General features: G+C 42.7%; 1 protein-coding gene and 1 long non-coding RNA gene across 2 annotated transcripts in view; one reads left to right on the top strand and one right to left on the bottom strand.

The window, feature by feature from the left end:
• Window positions 1-757: 757 nt before the first annotated feature.
• LOC117079543 lies at window positions 758-2,212 on the bottom strand. The gene is made up of 2 exons (XR_004435493.1): window positions 2,125-2,212; window positions 758-1,830 (listed from the first exon to the last, which is right to left on the bottom strand). It is a non-coding gene; the product is annotated as an uncharacterized LOC117079543 (long non-coding RNA).
• PLCH1 (phospholipase C eta 1) overlaps window positions 1,836-15,450 on the top strand; it is a 277,981-nt gene continuing 264,366 nt past the window's right edge. Inside the window, exon 1 of the mRNA XM_033203550.1 lies at window positions 1,836-2,629. The gene's annotated coding sequence lies outside the window, so the exon portion shown is untranslated. The remainder of the gene's footprint in view (window positions 2,630-15,450) is intronic.

The following is a 15,450-nucleotide window of genomic DNA, read 5'->3' on the forward strand; positions in this document are numbered from 1 at the left end:
AAGTTTTAATGTAGGTCTCATTTTCTCCAGTTCCCCTTTAACCAGTGAAAGAGGAGGGCATTATTTGTTTTGTTTTTCTATTTCTTCTTCGGTAACCATGGAAGAGTTTGTGTAACCTAGAGAGGCTGCTTATTACCCACTTTCTAGTCCCTTTGTTATTATTCCATGCTCTGATTGTCACAAGCAGGAAAAATAGTTCTGTCCTGCTTCTAAAAACTTAGCAATGTAACAAATTTTCTTGTTTTTAGTGATTTTCTCCAATTAATTAATTAATTGTTTTAGTGATTTTTCTCTGATAAATAATGTTAAAAAGACTTGGAGAGAAAAGCTACATTAAAAGATTATGGATGTATAAATATCCTAAACATTTAAGAACATGCATAATTATTATTCATATCAACTTCAGAATTATTACCTTTGGGAAGGGGTGGGAGTAACGAGTCAGGAGTTGGGGTTTAGCTGTATCTGTCACACTTTATTTAAAAAAGAAGGAGTTGGGGGAGCAGGAGTATTACATGGTGTATGTCCTGTTTTTGTTAGGTTTGAAATACCACACAATTAAAAAATTTGAAAGTTTACAAAATTATGGGAGTTGATTAAAACTATCAAAATAAAGTGCATAGCAAACAAGTGCTCTTATTAGAAACTTTGTGTCTGAGTTTATTTCAACATGTGCATCTGCATTTTTTCAGACTCAAGAAAGACAAACACCGGAGGTTAGGGGGTGAACTGCTGCTGTTGAGGGATTATCTTGGTGGTTTTTTTTTTTTTTCATTTTTTTTTCGGCTTTTCTATTCACCATGGAGATTACCAGCAAAACAAATCTCCAACAAGCATGTTTACAAAATAAAAAGCAGTTTGGAGGCAGAGGGTTAATGACTTAATTTCTTATAAATTGAGGCTTGTGTATGGGCATGTAAAAAAAACAAAAACAAGTAAATTTGGGGAGGTTTCTTTCTATAGAGGCAAAGGACGTTACCTATATTTTTTTCCAAATTGATTTCTTCCTGGTACTATTGGGAGGAAGAAATTCAAGTGGATATTCTGGTGGCTTTTTTCTTTTTTCTAAGAGTCTAGGATTGTTTTCAGGATAAAGTTTCTTCTTGCCCATGGTGCTTTGCTGTGACATTGTAATTGCCTCTGTTGAATTGAATAATACAAATGGGTTGTTTCTATGGTATCGGCTAAGTGGGATGAAAAGGTGAAACCCTAGATCTTGTGCTGAGAGGTCACAGTGCTACCACCCTCCACACTAACTGTCTGTCAAAGCAGACAGGCAGCCAAGGCCCAGAGCTCCAATCTCAGGCACTCATTTGTAACTTACTCATTTGTAACTTCCTGGGCAAATTCACGCATGAAAAAAGAAAATGACTTTAGTTTATGTTGTCACTAAGCCCAGAAAATCCCTGCCAACCCCATGCTGCCAGCTTTCCTAGGACATTCTTATTGGAGGATTATTTTAAACTGAAAGGTGAGTGAAGAGCTGCGTCCCCACTCCTTCCCAGCCAGGCTTTGAACTAACAATAGGGCAGGTTGAATGAAGGCTGATAAATGTAAATCCTGGAATCCAGAAGCCGGATCACACCGCTGCCGTCTAGATCAGTGGCGGTTCCCGCATCCGCCCCAAGCTGGTCACTCATCCTGTCAGTGCGTTCAGCAGATTTCATCGTTTCATCTACACTTGAGTGCCTGCTCTGTGCAAGCTTTCCTCTGCCACCGCCGTCTTCTTACCCCCGGCAGGTTGCCCGCTTGAGTCAACCAGCCACTAAACGGATCTAAGTGAATAAGTGGCCTGTTAATGCCAAGGAGTAGCATTTCCAAATGAAGAGACTGGGAATAAATAAAAGCAAAGTGTTACCATCTACACTCTCAATTTTAGTTGCACTTCACTCAAAGTGGATCTCTTTAATTTGCAGCATTGACAGATGCTATGTTCTTAGAATTTTTTTTTTTTTTTTAAAGGAGGTAAGACGGGCGTTTCAGAACACTTTTTACTTTGGTGCAAGTTGCACGCAGTTCCCATTCCCTGCGCCCTTCACCTCCAACTTTGTTTCTCCAACTCCTTTACCCGCCCACCACCGAGGCTCTCCAGCTACAGCCTCAAACTGAGTATCAAGGGGTTACCCTGGGTTTGGAAACTTTTGAAACTTGCGGGGGGTGGGGGATAGGTAAAAGTACTTCATTTCCAATGCTTTTGGCCCTTGCCAAGCGGGGAGCCCCGCAGGAGAGTGTAAGCCAAGGATTCCAGGTGCAGCCCTGGGGTTCCGTACACCTATCCCGCCCGGGCCAGCGGAGGCAGCGGGCGCTCCAGTCCGTTCTTCCCAACTCCAGTTCCTGATTTCCTCGGAAGCTGCGAGGCGGAGAGGGAGTGGGGCTCCTGTGTGAGTGTGAGGATTTGAATGAGAAAGCAGGTTGTGGCGGCGGCGGCCTGCTCTTCCCCGCTCTTCTGGGGCTTCTGCTGGCTAGTGGGGAGAAGTGCTCTTCTAGGGGGGCTTTTCTGGCCCTTGGCGGGCCTTTGGAGTTGGAGTCACAGGGGCCAATAACTCATCACCCCAGCACTTCGGAGGTGGCTCCCCGTGCCACGGACTCCGAGGAGTCCTTCATCTACTGAACACTCAGAGCTGAGGAGGTCAGTGCTTTCGGGGGAAGCGGAGGGGGGCGCGGGAGAGAAGAGGGTGTGCAGGAAAAAGAGGACTGGTACGCCAGTCCGATGAGCGAGTGAGCAGGTGGCCCGAGTTCCTCTCTCGGCAGCCACAGCCTGGACACGCCTCTTTAGGACTGTGTGAGTGCTGTGCGTGGGGATCCTCCAAACCCCCGCGCGGGGAACTGGTCACGGCTGCTCTTAGGGGTCCCATAATTCAGAAGGATGTGGGAGTGTGTGTGTGTCCGCTAAAGAATGTAACCCTCGGGTCCCTTGCGGTGGTGGTGGGTGGCATTTCGTCTGGTGGAACGTCCAGCATCGTTGCAGGATGCTTCACCCTCATGCGGGGTCCCGGGACCCTCTCTCTGATCACCAGACGCCACCAGGAGAGCAAGTCCGCGTTTCCCAGCAAGGGAAGTGCAGCGTTCCTTACACTTGGGGAGTCTCACAGCTTTTCCTGCGCCCGGTGACTCTGCTCAGGACCCTCTTAGAGAAGACTAGGTGTGCTCAGCGCGAGGAGGATATACTCCATTGCCCTTTCCTGGGAAGAACGAGGAGCGCCCGAGCGGCGCGGGGTGGTGGAGGCAAACCCCGGCCCACGGCAGCGCGCTTTGCGCCTGCGCGGCGTTTCCTTGGCGACTGAGCAGTGGGTCCGAGACGCCACCCCGCGCGCCCCTAAGCCCAGTTCCCTGTTGAGCATCTGAGACGTCCTCTCCCCTCGTTCCCGAGGCGTTTTCTATTTGTTTCCGTCTGCGAATCAATTTGTGATCACATTATGACGTTGAGAGTTCAGCGTTAAAGCAATAACCAACTAAAAACAAAACAAAACAAAACAAAACAACTTTTCCCTTCCCTTGTTACCGTTTTGATCACGGACAGAAGAAAATGGTGAGAGATTAGTTATTAGGGCAGCAATTGAAATCCCCCTCTATCCCGAAAAGTGGAGACGAATAAAACATTTACTTCCTGGTAAGGAGTTAAAAAATTCAGTGAAGTGTGCCTCCTAACCCAAGTGAAGAGCAGGGCTTGTACAACCCAGCAGCACCCATGCCCTGTGTATTGGCATGTTTATGACAAGGAGATGCGCTGCGAAAGGGACCAGAGTATAATGCCAATGAAAAGAAACAAAGGCTTTCCCAGAAGAGGCGGTTGTTTTTTTCAGTTGCCTCAGCGTTTTGGTCACCTTTGGGGTTAAAATCTTCTGCAGAGAATGCTTCAAGAAGCCTTAACAGAAGCCAGTTTTCTCAAGCTGTCCGTTGAGAATCATTTTCTTTTTCTTTTTTTCTTTTTTGAGACAGAGTCTGGCTCTGTCGCCCAGGCTGGAGTGCAGTGCAACCTCGGCTCACTGCAACCTCCGCCTCCTGGATTCAAGCGATTCTCCTGCCTCAGCTTCCCGAATAGCTGGGATTACAGGCATGCACCACCATGCCCAACTAATTTTTGTATTTTTAGTAGAGAAGGGGTTTCACCACATTGGCCAGGCTGGTCTTGAACTCCTGACCTCAGGTGATCCACCCACCTCCTCCTCCCAAAAGTGCTGGGATTACAGGCGTGAGCCACTGTGCCCGGAAGACAAGAATAATTTTTATTTTCATAAAACTGTGAATCTTGACAGCCCTCTCCCCTCTTTTAAATCCCATTTGTTTACATATAGCGTAGCACTTGGCAAAAGTACACGTCTTAAGGGGGTATGTAGAAGGAGCGGTAGCTTCTTGCTTATCTTTCTTAAACTGCATCAATATTTGGCAGTATGATTGGTACCTAGTTGCTATTAAACATTGGTTAGAATTAATATAACTGCTAATACAAATTTAAAATGGAGTTACTCTTCTTGGCATAAAGTGTGGCATAAAATACCTTGGGTGAAGTAATACGTGAGTACTGTCTTGCTACATACCGGTTTCAAGCAACTTGTTTTCAAGAATAGCAAGTGTTTATTTGTGGTAGATGTTTTAAGATAATATACTCTCACCATCAGCAAATGAAATCAACGTAACACTTTTCAAATGATTAGCGAGTAACACGCTGTTAAAGTTTTCTCCCATCTCATTTGTCATAAATGCTTAACATTGTGCAATCCATCTAGCTTAAATGTTTAAAAATAAGTCCAACTGAGTTTCTCCCCTTTTCTCTTGTTTAGAAAAATAGAAAAACTCTTAATTTTCAGGTTCAGATACTTTGTGACCCTATGTGGTGGCTTGTAACTGGCTCCAATTCCCTAATTCTCAGTGACATGTGTTTCTGCTGGTTCCAGGAGGTAAACTGCAGTTTTAACAGATCATGGGATAATGAGACTGGGAGTACCTGGGGGAGGCAGGGGAGAGGCAATGGGAAGGAGACAAAGAGAGGGAAGATTGATGGGCAGAGCGAGGATTTATAGTGGTACCAGATTCATAATAAAATCTGTTTAAAGTTATTGCTTCCGTTTGATATATTTTCCCACATCATCAACTTCAATTAAATTTATTTTAAAAATCAGTCTTCCAGATAAAGGGATAGTATTATAAACACAGAATTTGATAAAAGTGCTTCTTGTTAGGGTGTCATAACGTAAAATACTGAGAAAATTCTTAATGAAATGTTTTTTACTTAATTTATTCATGTAGTCAACAAATGTCTATTGAGAACGTGTTATATATAAGGCAAGATGAATAAATCCAGATTTCTGTTCTGAATGAACTAAGAGCTGTGAGTCCTGAAATAATTCTAACACCACTTCAGATGTTCAGGGTGAAGATACTACCTTTGGTACTCTTAAGGAGAACGATTGATTTGGTGCTAATCATGCAGACTTGCAAATTCAGAAGCAAATGCTGAAACTTTGAGTAATTTAGATAAGGCTCTATATCTAGGATAGGAAGCATTATGTGCACCTATTTGCTTACATTTTTGTAGTACAAACTCTACTCTAAAACTTGTACTCTTGGCAAGTGCAGCACTTAGTTCAGAAGAAACAGAAACCCTGTAATTCTCAGGTTTCTTAGATTAAGATAAGGTGAATGATTCAGTAATCCTTTGTTCTGGCTCTGTGTTTCATGACATAATGAACCTTCTGCAGCTCCCTTCTAAGAATGTTGGTCTGCATGCCCGAAGGATCATAACTATTTTTCCCTGAACAAAACAAACAAACAAACAAACAAAAAACCAAAAAACAAAAAATGAGAGGGGATATAAAATTATGATAGAAGGATAAAAGGAATACAATAGAGTATTAAACATTTTAACTTTTGAGATGGAATAATTTGTAGGCATTTTTAGTGAATTTAGACTCTTGAAATCCATTACAGCCATGACAAAATCCTGGTATAATGTTGACCAGGGTTGACAAACATTTCCTCTTGTCATTCCTAGGACATAGACGGTTAGGGAGACTCTCGTCTTTCCTTCACCACCTCGTGAGTCTAAAAACAATGATAAACCCAGGGAAGCTTGCGGAAGAGCATCCTCCATTTGGTTATTGCTCTTTGTCTAGGAAAATCAGACTCAGCTGTGAATTGTGGACCAAGTGGTGCAGAACTCATTACTTTGAACAATGCCTCCTCGGCCTGGGAAGCATGTTCCCTCTTCTCACTAGCAGGGGCTTATTCCAGGCTGGCTTTGGTCACAAGGAAAATCATTTAGACACAGTTCAGTGGACACTCACTCACATCTCTTTGACACCCGTGACCATTTTTGTTTAAGGAGAAATCCAGTACTGCTGTGGTAGGGTGTGCCAAATTAGAAGTGCATTTTAAGAAGCCTGTGAAGAAGTTTACACAGCTTTATTTTATTACCATCAAGGTCTCTGTCTTCTGTGCTTCCTAGTGGAAGAGGCCAAGATGGATGCAGAACGGACAACCAAGAGAACTTGGATAGCTAAGTTTAAAATGTTCTTACCAGCTCTGCATTTTGGTGGCACTAACCTAAGTGCCTATGCCTTATTATAGTCATTAAATTACAGAGCAGAAAAAGATAAATCTACCATATTTATCGTATACATCTGGAAACCAGGGCCCAAAGTTGCTAAATGATTTTTTCTTAAAGTGACACAACTGATAAATGGCAGAACGGAGATGACAACGCAAAGTTACTGATTTCTTTTTTTTTTTTTTTTTTTTTTTTTTTTGAGGCGGAGTCTCGCTCTGTCACCCGGACTGGAGTGCAGTGGCCGGATCTCAGCTCACTGCAAGCTCCGCCTCCGGGTTTACGCCATTCTCCTGCCTCAGCCTCCCGAGTAGCTGGGACTACAGGCGCCCGCCACCTCGCCCGGCTAGTTTTTTTTTTGTATTTTTTAGTAGAGACGGGGTTTCACCATGTTAGCCAGGATGGTCTCGATCTCCTGACCTCGTGATCTGCCCGTCTCGGCCTCCCAAAGTGCTGGGATTACAGGCTTGAGCCACCGCGCCCGGCCAAAGTTACTGATTTCTAATGATCTTGTTGTTTTCAGGAAATCTAGGGAGGGCAGACAGATATTGAATCCTTGCTTTATTTTTTAAAAACAATTTTTAATTTTAAAGATGAGGTCTCACTATGTTGCTCAGGCTAGTTTTGAACTCCGGGGCTCAAGTGATCCTCCCTCCTTGGCCTCCCACGGTGGTGGGATTATAGTTGTGAACCACTGCTCCTGACCTCGAATCCTTGCCCTAGATTTGCTATTTCCAACTATATGAAACTGCTATAGTTATAAATATAAAGTGGTCAAGCATCAGCAATGTCATATGATTTAACCTAATATTGTTGAGTAGAATTAACAGTGGTTACCTTTTTTTTTTTTTTTTTTTTGAGATGGAGTCTCTGTCACCCAGGCTGGAGTGTAGTGGGGCAATCTTGGCTCACTGAAACCTCTACCTTCTGGGTTCAAGCGATTCTCCTGCCTCAGCCTCCGGAGTAACTGGGATTACAGGCACGTGCCACCGCGCCTGGCTAATTTTTATATTTTTAGTAGAGATGGGGTTTCACCATGTTGGCCAGGCTGGTCTTGAACTCCTGACCTCAGAGTGATCCGCCTGCCTTGGCCTCCCAAAGTGCTGGGATTACAGGCCTGAGTCACTGAGCCCGGCCAACAGTGGTTACCTTCTGACGATATCTTTTTATAATCATGTGTGTATCATGAGAGCACATATGGTACACATACTATGTACAAATGCAAAAAAGCCCTTTTTCAGTTAGTATCTATTTTGGTCTGAGGAATTTTGGCATGATTGGGATTTACCATAAGGGGGATAGCGTTTCTGGTTATTTATTGTTCTGTAAATATCTTACAGGGTTCTGGAAGAAAAGGAGGAAATGAACATTAATGTATTCCTAACATGTGATGGCACTTACTTTATGTCTTTTTATAATTCAAAACAATCAAGAGAGGCAGGAATTCTCATCCTATGTTACTGATGAGCTTCAGACAGGTTAGTTTCTTGCCTAGGATGGAACATGGGACAGACAAACATGGAACAGACTTGGAATTTAAACCTGTTACTACTCAGGAATGCAGTGGTAATAGGCGGGAAATTTGTGACAAACACTGGGTTATTTTTATTTTCAAATTCACCATTTTTGCAAAGTACAGACAGGTAGAGTTTCTGATAAGCTGTCTGGCAGGTAAAGAAACTGCATTCTCTACGTGGAGTTTACGAGGTTGTAAATTCAAGTCTGGTTCCAGAAAACATTCACGGCTTTGTTTATAAACGATGTTGGCTATGTTTTTGGAAGTGGTGTTTAGGTTCTGTGCTGTAGAGATTTTTCCAGATGAAGTGCTCACTTACCACTTCTGGATTGTTGCCATCTTGTGGTGGGTTTAAGAGGATTCCTCATGATTTTAATATGTGCTTTCTGACATCCTAAGATTTAGATATTGGTTTTATCTAAATGTTGCCTGATTATTTTTCTTGAGGTAGTATTCATAGATTTACTGCTAGAGTGGACCGGGTAGTGTTTTGTAATGTTTTTCAAACTGGAGATCAGAATTGCCTTGGACAGTTGCTGAAAAAGTCTTAAGTTATTCCAGAAGCTGGTGCTCCTAAAACTGCTGTGGTACTGGGAAATTGCAACTGGCTTGTACTGAGCTGGTTTTAGATTTGCAGTATTTTTGAGCTGGTTTACACATAAAGAAACTGGGCTCAGGAATGTCATCATGTCATCTCAGCTGGTGGCTGAGATGCGATGGATACCTAAGTCACCTAAGTCTAGCATTCTTTTATTTTTGTATATTTTTTTGAGACAGTGTCTCGCTCTGTCACCAGTGCGATCTTGATTCACTGCAGCCTCCACCTCCAGGGCTCAAGAGGTCCTTCCCCCTCAGCCTCCCGAGTAGCTGGGACTATGGGCGTGTGCCACCATGCTCTGCTTTTTTTTTTTTTTTGAGGCGGAGCCTCGCTCTGTCGCCCAGGCTGGAGTGCAGTGGCGCGATCTCGGCTCACTGCAACCTGCGCCTCCCGGTTTCAAGCGATTCTCCTGCCCCAGCCTCCTGAGTAGCTGGCATTACAGGGCCCGCCAGCACGCCCAGCTAATTTTTTGTATTTTTAGTAAAGACGGGGTTTCACCGTGTTAGCCAGGCTGGTCTCGATTTTCTGACCTCATGATCCGCCTGCCTCGACCTCCCACAGTGCTGGGATTGCAGGCGTGAGCCACTGCGCCCGGCCCCACTTTGCTAATTTTTAAAAGAAATTTTGTAGAGACAGGGTCTCACTATATTGCCAGGCTGGTCTCAAACTCCTGCGCTCAAGCAATCCTCCCACCTCTACCTCCAAAAGTGTTGAGATTACAGGCATGAGCCACTACTCCTGGCAGTCTAGCATTCTTAATAGTGCACCACACCTTAAAAAGCACACCCTTCTTCTAAGTCTTCTTTCTTCCCTAGTACCTGACTCCAGGCTAGAAGAAAAGGCTGAGAGTTTCAAAAAAAGTGAGTGCTGGATTCTCTCTTGGAATTCAGCCTCTGCCTCAGACACCACACATGTCCCTGGAGGGCTCTCTGTTTTGATCTTTAGTTGTTTTCTGTAGCTTATTCTCCAAGCAGCCTCTTTTCTCTGTGGCTGGTTCTTTTGCACTGAACAAGAGACTTACAAACTTGTCTAGCCTTACCCAGTCAATTGCCACTGGATGTCAGAGGGATCTAGTTTAGTGCCAGCATAAGTGAGTTACTGATTAACAGATCCAAGGCACTCAAGGTTTCTCTTTCATCTGTCTTCACTTCCTTGTTGCTAGTCCACAAGAACCAAACATTTGAATTCAACTTCTCGCTTTCCTCTTCTCTCCCTCTTCAATTAAGTTGAAGAGGCTTTTGGACCTTAGATCTCCATGGAGTGCTAATAAAACTTCTGCAAAATTATTCCTGCTGGGAACTTGGAAGATCTATACAGGCTTTTCAGGTTAGAATCCTGGACCAGAAATTCAGTGAGTTGATTTGCTATAAAATCATATGCAGTTTAGTTCTCTAGACATCCTATTTCTTTTTGCCAAATAGCTCTTTCTTATCTTTGAGTTATATAGGAGGTATTGAAAATTTATTTTTTAAAGAAGAGATTGCTTCATAGAACAGTAACGTGTTAGTATAAGGAGTTAGGGTTATGTGAAGATCCTCTGATTTTTAAATTTATATTTGAGGGGGGAACCACCTTTTCTTTTACCCATACATAGTATCTCTAGGAGGGCAGGGCATGGTGGCTCATGCTTGTAATCCCAGCACCTTGGGAGGCCGAGGTGGGAGGACTGCTTGAACCCAGGAGGTTGATGTTGCAGTGAGCTGTGATCCTGCCACTGCACTGCAGCCTGGGTGAGAGATTGAGACCCTGTCTCAACAAAGAAAAAAGAAAAAAATCTCCAGAAGGATACACAAGAATTAAGAAGTTGATTACTAAGGGACAGAAGTCAGAGGTAAACTAGTCACTGTATACTCTTTTTTTTTTTTTGAGACAGGGTCTTGCTCTGTTGCCCAGGCTGGAGTGCAGTGGGGTGATATTGGCTCACCGCAACCTCTGCTTTCCGGGTTCATGCAATTCTCCTGCCTCAGCCTCCAGAGTAACTGGGACTACAGGCGTGGGCCACTACGCCCGGCTAATTTCTTTTGTATTTTAGTGGAGATGTGGTTTCACCATGTTGCCCAGGCTGGTCTCGAACACCTGAGCTCAGGCAATCCACCCGCTTTGGCCTCCCAAAGTGCTGAGGTTACAGGCGTCAGCCAGTGCGCCCGGCCCGTATACTCTTTTGTGCCTTTTTAATTTTGAAGCTTTCAACTTAATAAAAAGAAAGAAAAAAAGAAAGAAAAAGAGAATACATGGGTTTCAATCATAAATGAATAAATAAATGACTGTCTCTTAGCTCCTAACTGGTAGAAATAGGAGACTGGGAAGCAATTTTAAAGAAAAGAAAAGCAATTATTCCTAACTGGTAGAAATAGGAGACTGGGAAGCAATTTTAAAGAAAAGAAAAGCAATTATTTGTCTTACTTTCTTCATAAGTCTCACTGCATTCTATAATTTTTAAAACTAGTGTTCTCTAAGGTCTTCTGGATTTCGATAACAGGGCGGGAGAGGTTTTGCAATTTTAATAGTTTTCTTTCCTCTCAGGGAATCAGACTCGTCTTACTTCTGAGCAGCTGAACCTATCTTTTGCATGCAATGTGTTTATGGAGTGAAAGTTTCTTTTTCTTATTTTTTTGCGCATTGCTTTTGTTCTCCAAAGAGAAATCATTGTAGTGTGATTATTCCTGAATTTTCCTGAGCCTTGTCTGAATGTTAATGTCACAGGAATCTTTTCTTCTTAAATGGAAAAAGAGAAAAGGCTTGTGCACAAATGTTCTACTCTAAACCACATATTTTCTTCTTTTAAATAGGTTTTGGGTTGAAAGTATTTTTCTATTTACTGGGTAAATCATTAAAATACAGTCTTGGAAAAGAGAGAACATAAACTGTTTACTAACTTCTTTTTCTTTTGTCAAAAGAGAGAAATGTGAAATCTGTTATTTAGTGTCCAAGTTTCAGTCAAAAGCAAAAACCCAAATCCGGACCAATTCCCAACATATTTGTTGAAAAGTCCTCACTTCCAGTCTGGTGAACTAAATGAAAGGTATACATTTTCTCACAGAATTCTTCTCATTGGTATATTCATTTTATTCTTTGGGAAAGAATAACTGGATAGATATTATATTCTCATGATTACACATTTTAAAAGCTTACAAGGGCATTTAGGGAAAAATTCCCCTCACATCTCTGTTCCTCAGCCATTCACTTTTTCCTTCGATAGAAAAGTGTTATTAGTTTCTTGTGTATTTTTCCAGACATAAAATATCTATATATATACATATGCAAATATACATTTTTGCTTTTTCTTCCTTTTAAAAATCAAACGGTAGTGTACCATGTGCATGATTTTGCATTTTGCATTTTTTGGTAACATTTTGTGTGTCATATATCAGCATACAAGAGCTTCCTTATTTAAACAATTTATTTTCTTTGACAAATAAAAATTGTATACATGTTTTGAAATATGTATACATTGCAGAATGGCTAAATTGAGCTAACTTATGTGTGTAATACATCACATACTTTTTTTTTTTTTTGCTGTAAGAACACTGAAAATCTACCCTTATCAATTTATTTATTTATTTATTTATTATTATGATTATACTTTAAGTTCTAGGGTACATGTGCATAACGTGCAGGTTTGTTACGTATGTATACTTGTGCCATGTTGGTGTGCTGCACCCATCAACTTGTCAGCACCCATCAACTCGTCATTTACATCAGGTATAACTCCCAATGCAATCCCTCCCTCCTCCCCCCTCCCCATCATAGGCCCCGATGTGTGATGTTCCCCTTCCCGAGTCCAAGTGATGTCATTGTTCAGTTCCCACCTATGAGTGAGAACATGTGGTGTTTGGTTTTCTCTTCTTGTGATAGTTTGCTAAGAATGATGGTTTCCAGCTGCATCCGTGTCCCTACAAAGGACTCAAACTCATCCTTTTTTATGGCTGCATAGTATTCCATGGTGTATATGTGCCACATTTTCTTAATCCACTGTCACTGATGGACATTTGGGTTGATTCCAAGTCTTTGCTATTGTGAATAGTGCCACAATAAACATATGTGTGCATGTATCTTTATAGTAGCATGATTTATAATCCTTTGGGTATATACCCAGTAATGGGATGGCTGGGTCATATGGTACTTCTAGTTCTAGATCCTTGAGGAATCGCCATACTGTTTTCCATAATGGTTGAACTAGTTTACAATCCCACCAACAGTGTAAAAGTGTTCCTATTTCTCCACATCCTCTCCAGAACCTGTTGTTTCCTGACTTTTGAATGATTGCCATTCTAACTGGTGTGAGATGGTATCTCATCGTGGTTTTGATTTGCATTTCTCTGATGGCCAGTGATGATGAGCATTTTTTCATGTGTCTGTTGGCTGTATGCATGTCTTCTTTTGAGAAATGTCTGTTCATATCCTTTGCCCACTTTTTGATGGGGTTGTTTGTTTTTTTCTTATAAATTTGTTTGAGTTCTTTGTAGATTCTGGATATTAGCCCTTTGTCAGATGAGTAGATTGCAAAAATTTTCTCCCATTCTGTAGGTTTCCTGTTCACTCTGATGGTAGTTTCTTTTACTGTGCAGAAGCTCTTTAGTTTAATTAGATCCCATTTGTCAATTTTGGCTTTTGTTGCCCGTTGCTTTTGGTGTTTTAGACATGAAGTCCTTGCCCATGCCTATGTCCTGAATGGTATTACCTAGGTTTTCTTCTAGGGTTTTTATGGTTTTAGGTCTAACATTTAAGTCTTAATCCATCTTGAATTAGTTTTCATATAAGGTGTAAGGAAGGGATCCAGTTTCAGCTTTCTACATACGGTTAGCTAGTTTTCCCAGCACCACTTATTAATAGGGAATCCTTTCCCCATTTCTTGTTTTTGTCAGGTTTGTCAAAGATCAGATGGCTGTAGATGTGTGGTGTTATTTCTGAGGACTCTGTTCTGTTCCATTGGTCTATATCTCTGTTTTGGTATCAGTACTATGCTGTTTTGGTTATTGTAGCCTTGTAGTATAGTTTGAAGTCAGGTAGCGTGATGCCTCCAGCTTTGTTCTTTTGACTTAGGATTCTCTTGGCAATGCGGGCTCTTTTTTGGTTCCATATGAACTTTAAAGTAGTTTTTTCCAATTTTGTGAAGAAAGTCATTGGTAGCTTGATGGGGATGGCATTGAATCTATAAATTACCTTGGGCAGTATGGCCATTTTCACAATATTGATTCTTCCTATCCATGAGTGTGGAATGTTCTTCCATTTGTTTGTGTCATCTTTTATTTCGTTGAGCAGTGGTTTGTAGTTCTCCTTGAAGAGGTCCTTCACATCCCTTGTAAGCTGGATTCCTAGGTATTTTATTGGAAGCAATTGTGAATGGGAGTTCACTCATGATTTGGCTGTTTGTCTGCTATTAGTGTTTAAGAATACGTGTGATTTTTGCACATTGATTTTGTATACTGAGACTTTGCTGAAGTTGCTTATCAGCTTAAGGAGATTTTGGGCTGAGATGATGGGGTTTTCTAAATATACAATCATGTCATCTGCAAACAGGGACAATTTGCCTTCCTCTTTTCCTAATTGAATACCCTTTATTTCTTTCTCCTGCCTGATTGCCCTAGCCAGAACTTCCAACACTATGTTTAATAGGAGTGGTGAGAGAGGGCATCTGAGACAGGGTCTCTCTTTGTCATCCATGCTGGATAGAGTGCAGTGGCACAATCTTGGCTCATTGAAGCCTTAACCTCAAGTGATCAAGTGATCCTCCCACCTCAGCCCTCCAAGTAGCTGGGACTATAGGCGCATGCCACCATGCTTGACTAATTTTTGTATTTTTTGTAGAGATGGGGTTTTGCCATGTGACCAGGCTGCTGTCGAACTCCTGAATTCAAGTTACATGCCTGCCTTGACTTTCTAAAGTGCTAGGATTACAGATATTAGCCATACCACCTGGCTGCCCTGCCTATTCTTGATGTTTGTGGCTGTGGGCTGGTGCCTGTGCTTTTGAAGAAGTAGGGATTTATTCCAGTCTTTGCAGACTGACTTTGTGTGGGAAAGCCTTTCATCAGTCAGCCCTTCCAGAGATTCTGGGCAGGCCATCTGGTGTGCTGTGTGGGTGGTCTTGCTGTTGGGGTTCATGGGCAGGCTGGCTTGATGCCTGGGTCAGTAGGTGGGCAGACCTTGCATCTGAACCTTCAGGGTTGAGCCAGGAGCTTGGATCCACTAGCGTGGACCTGTTGATTGGGTCCATGAGGGTGAGCCTGTTGCCTAAGTGCATGAGGGTGGCCTTGGAGTTTGTTATTTGTGGGAATTAGACAGAGGCAAACCTGTCACTGGAGTAGGCCTTGAGCCTGAGTCTGCAGGTGCTGGCTAGCCACTGTGATGAGTCTGGTACCTAGGTCCAGTAGTATGGGCCTGGAGCCTAAGTACATGGGGGCTGGCAATGCCCTAGGGTTGGCCTAGAGCCAAAGTCTGCAGAGGCTGGCCTGGAACTGAAGCAAATCCTTATCTTGGTGCCACTGGGCTAGTCTGGAGTCTGTGGCCTCTGAGGTAAACCTGGCAATGGAGCAAACCTGGAGAACAAGTCCACCAGGCAAGTCTGGAGCCTAGGGCTGTGGGATCTGGCATGGTGCCAGGGTAGGCCTGGAGGCTCAGTCCATGGTTACCGATCTGGAGTCTGGAACCGTGCAGGCCCTCTTGATTCTGGATTTTACTGGGTTGGGCCTGGCATTAGGGTCGGAGGCAATGTCCATTATTCACCTCCATCTTCTTCCCCTAAGCAGAGAGTATTGCTCCACACTGTGCTTCCTGTGGTTAAAGCATGGG

This window comes from Trachypithecus francoisi, unplaced genomic scaffold (assembly GCF_009764315.1).
Source record: "Trachypithecus francoisi isolate TF-2019V2 unplaced genomic scaffold, Tfra_2.0 Lachesis_group0, whole genome shotgun sequence".
Taxonomy (NCBI): domain Eukaryota; kingdom Metazoa; phylum Chordata; class Mammalia; order Primates; family Cercopithecidae; genus Trachypithecus; species Trachypithecus francoisi.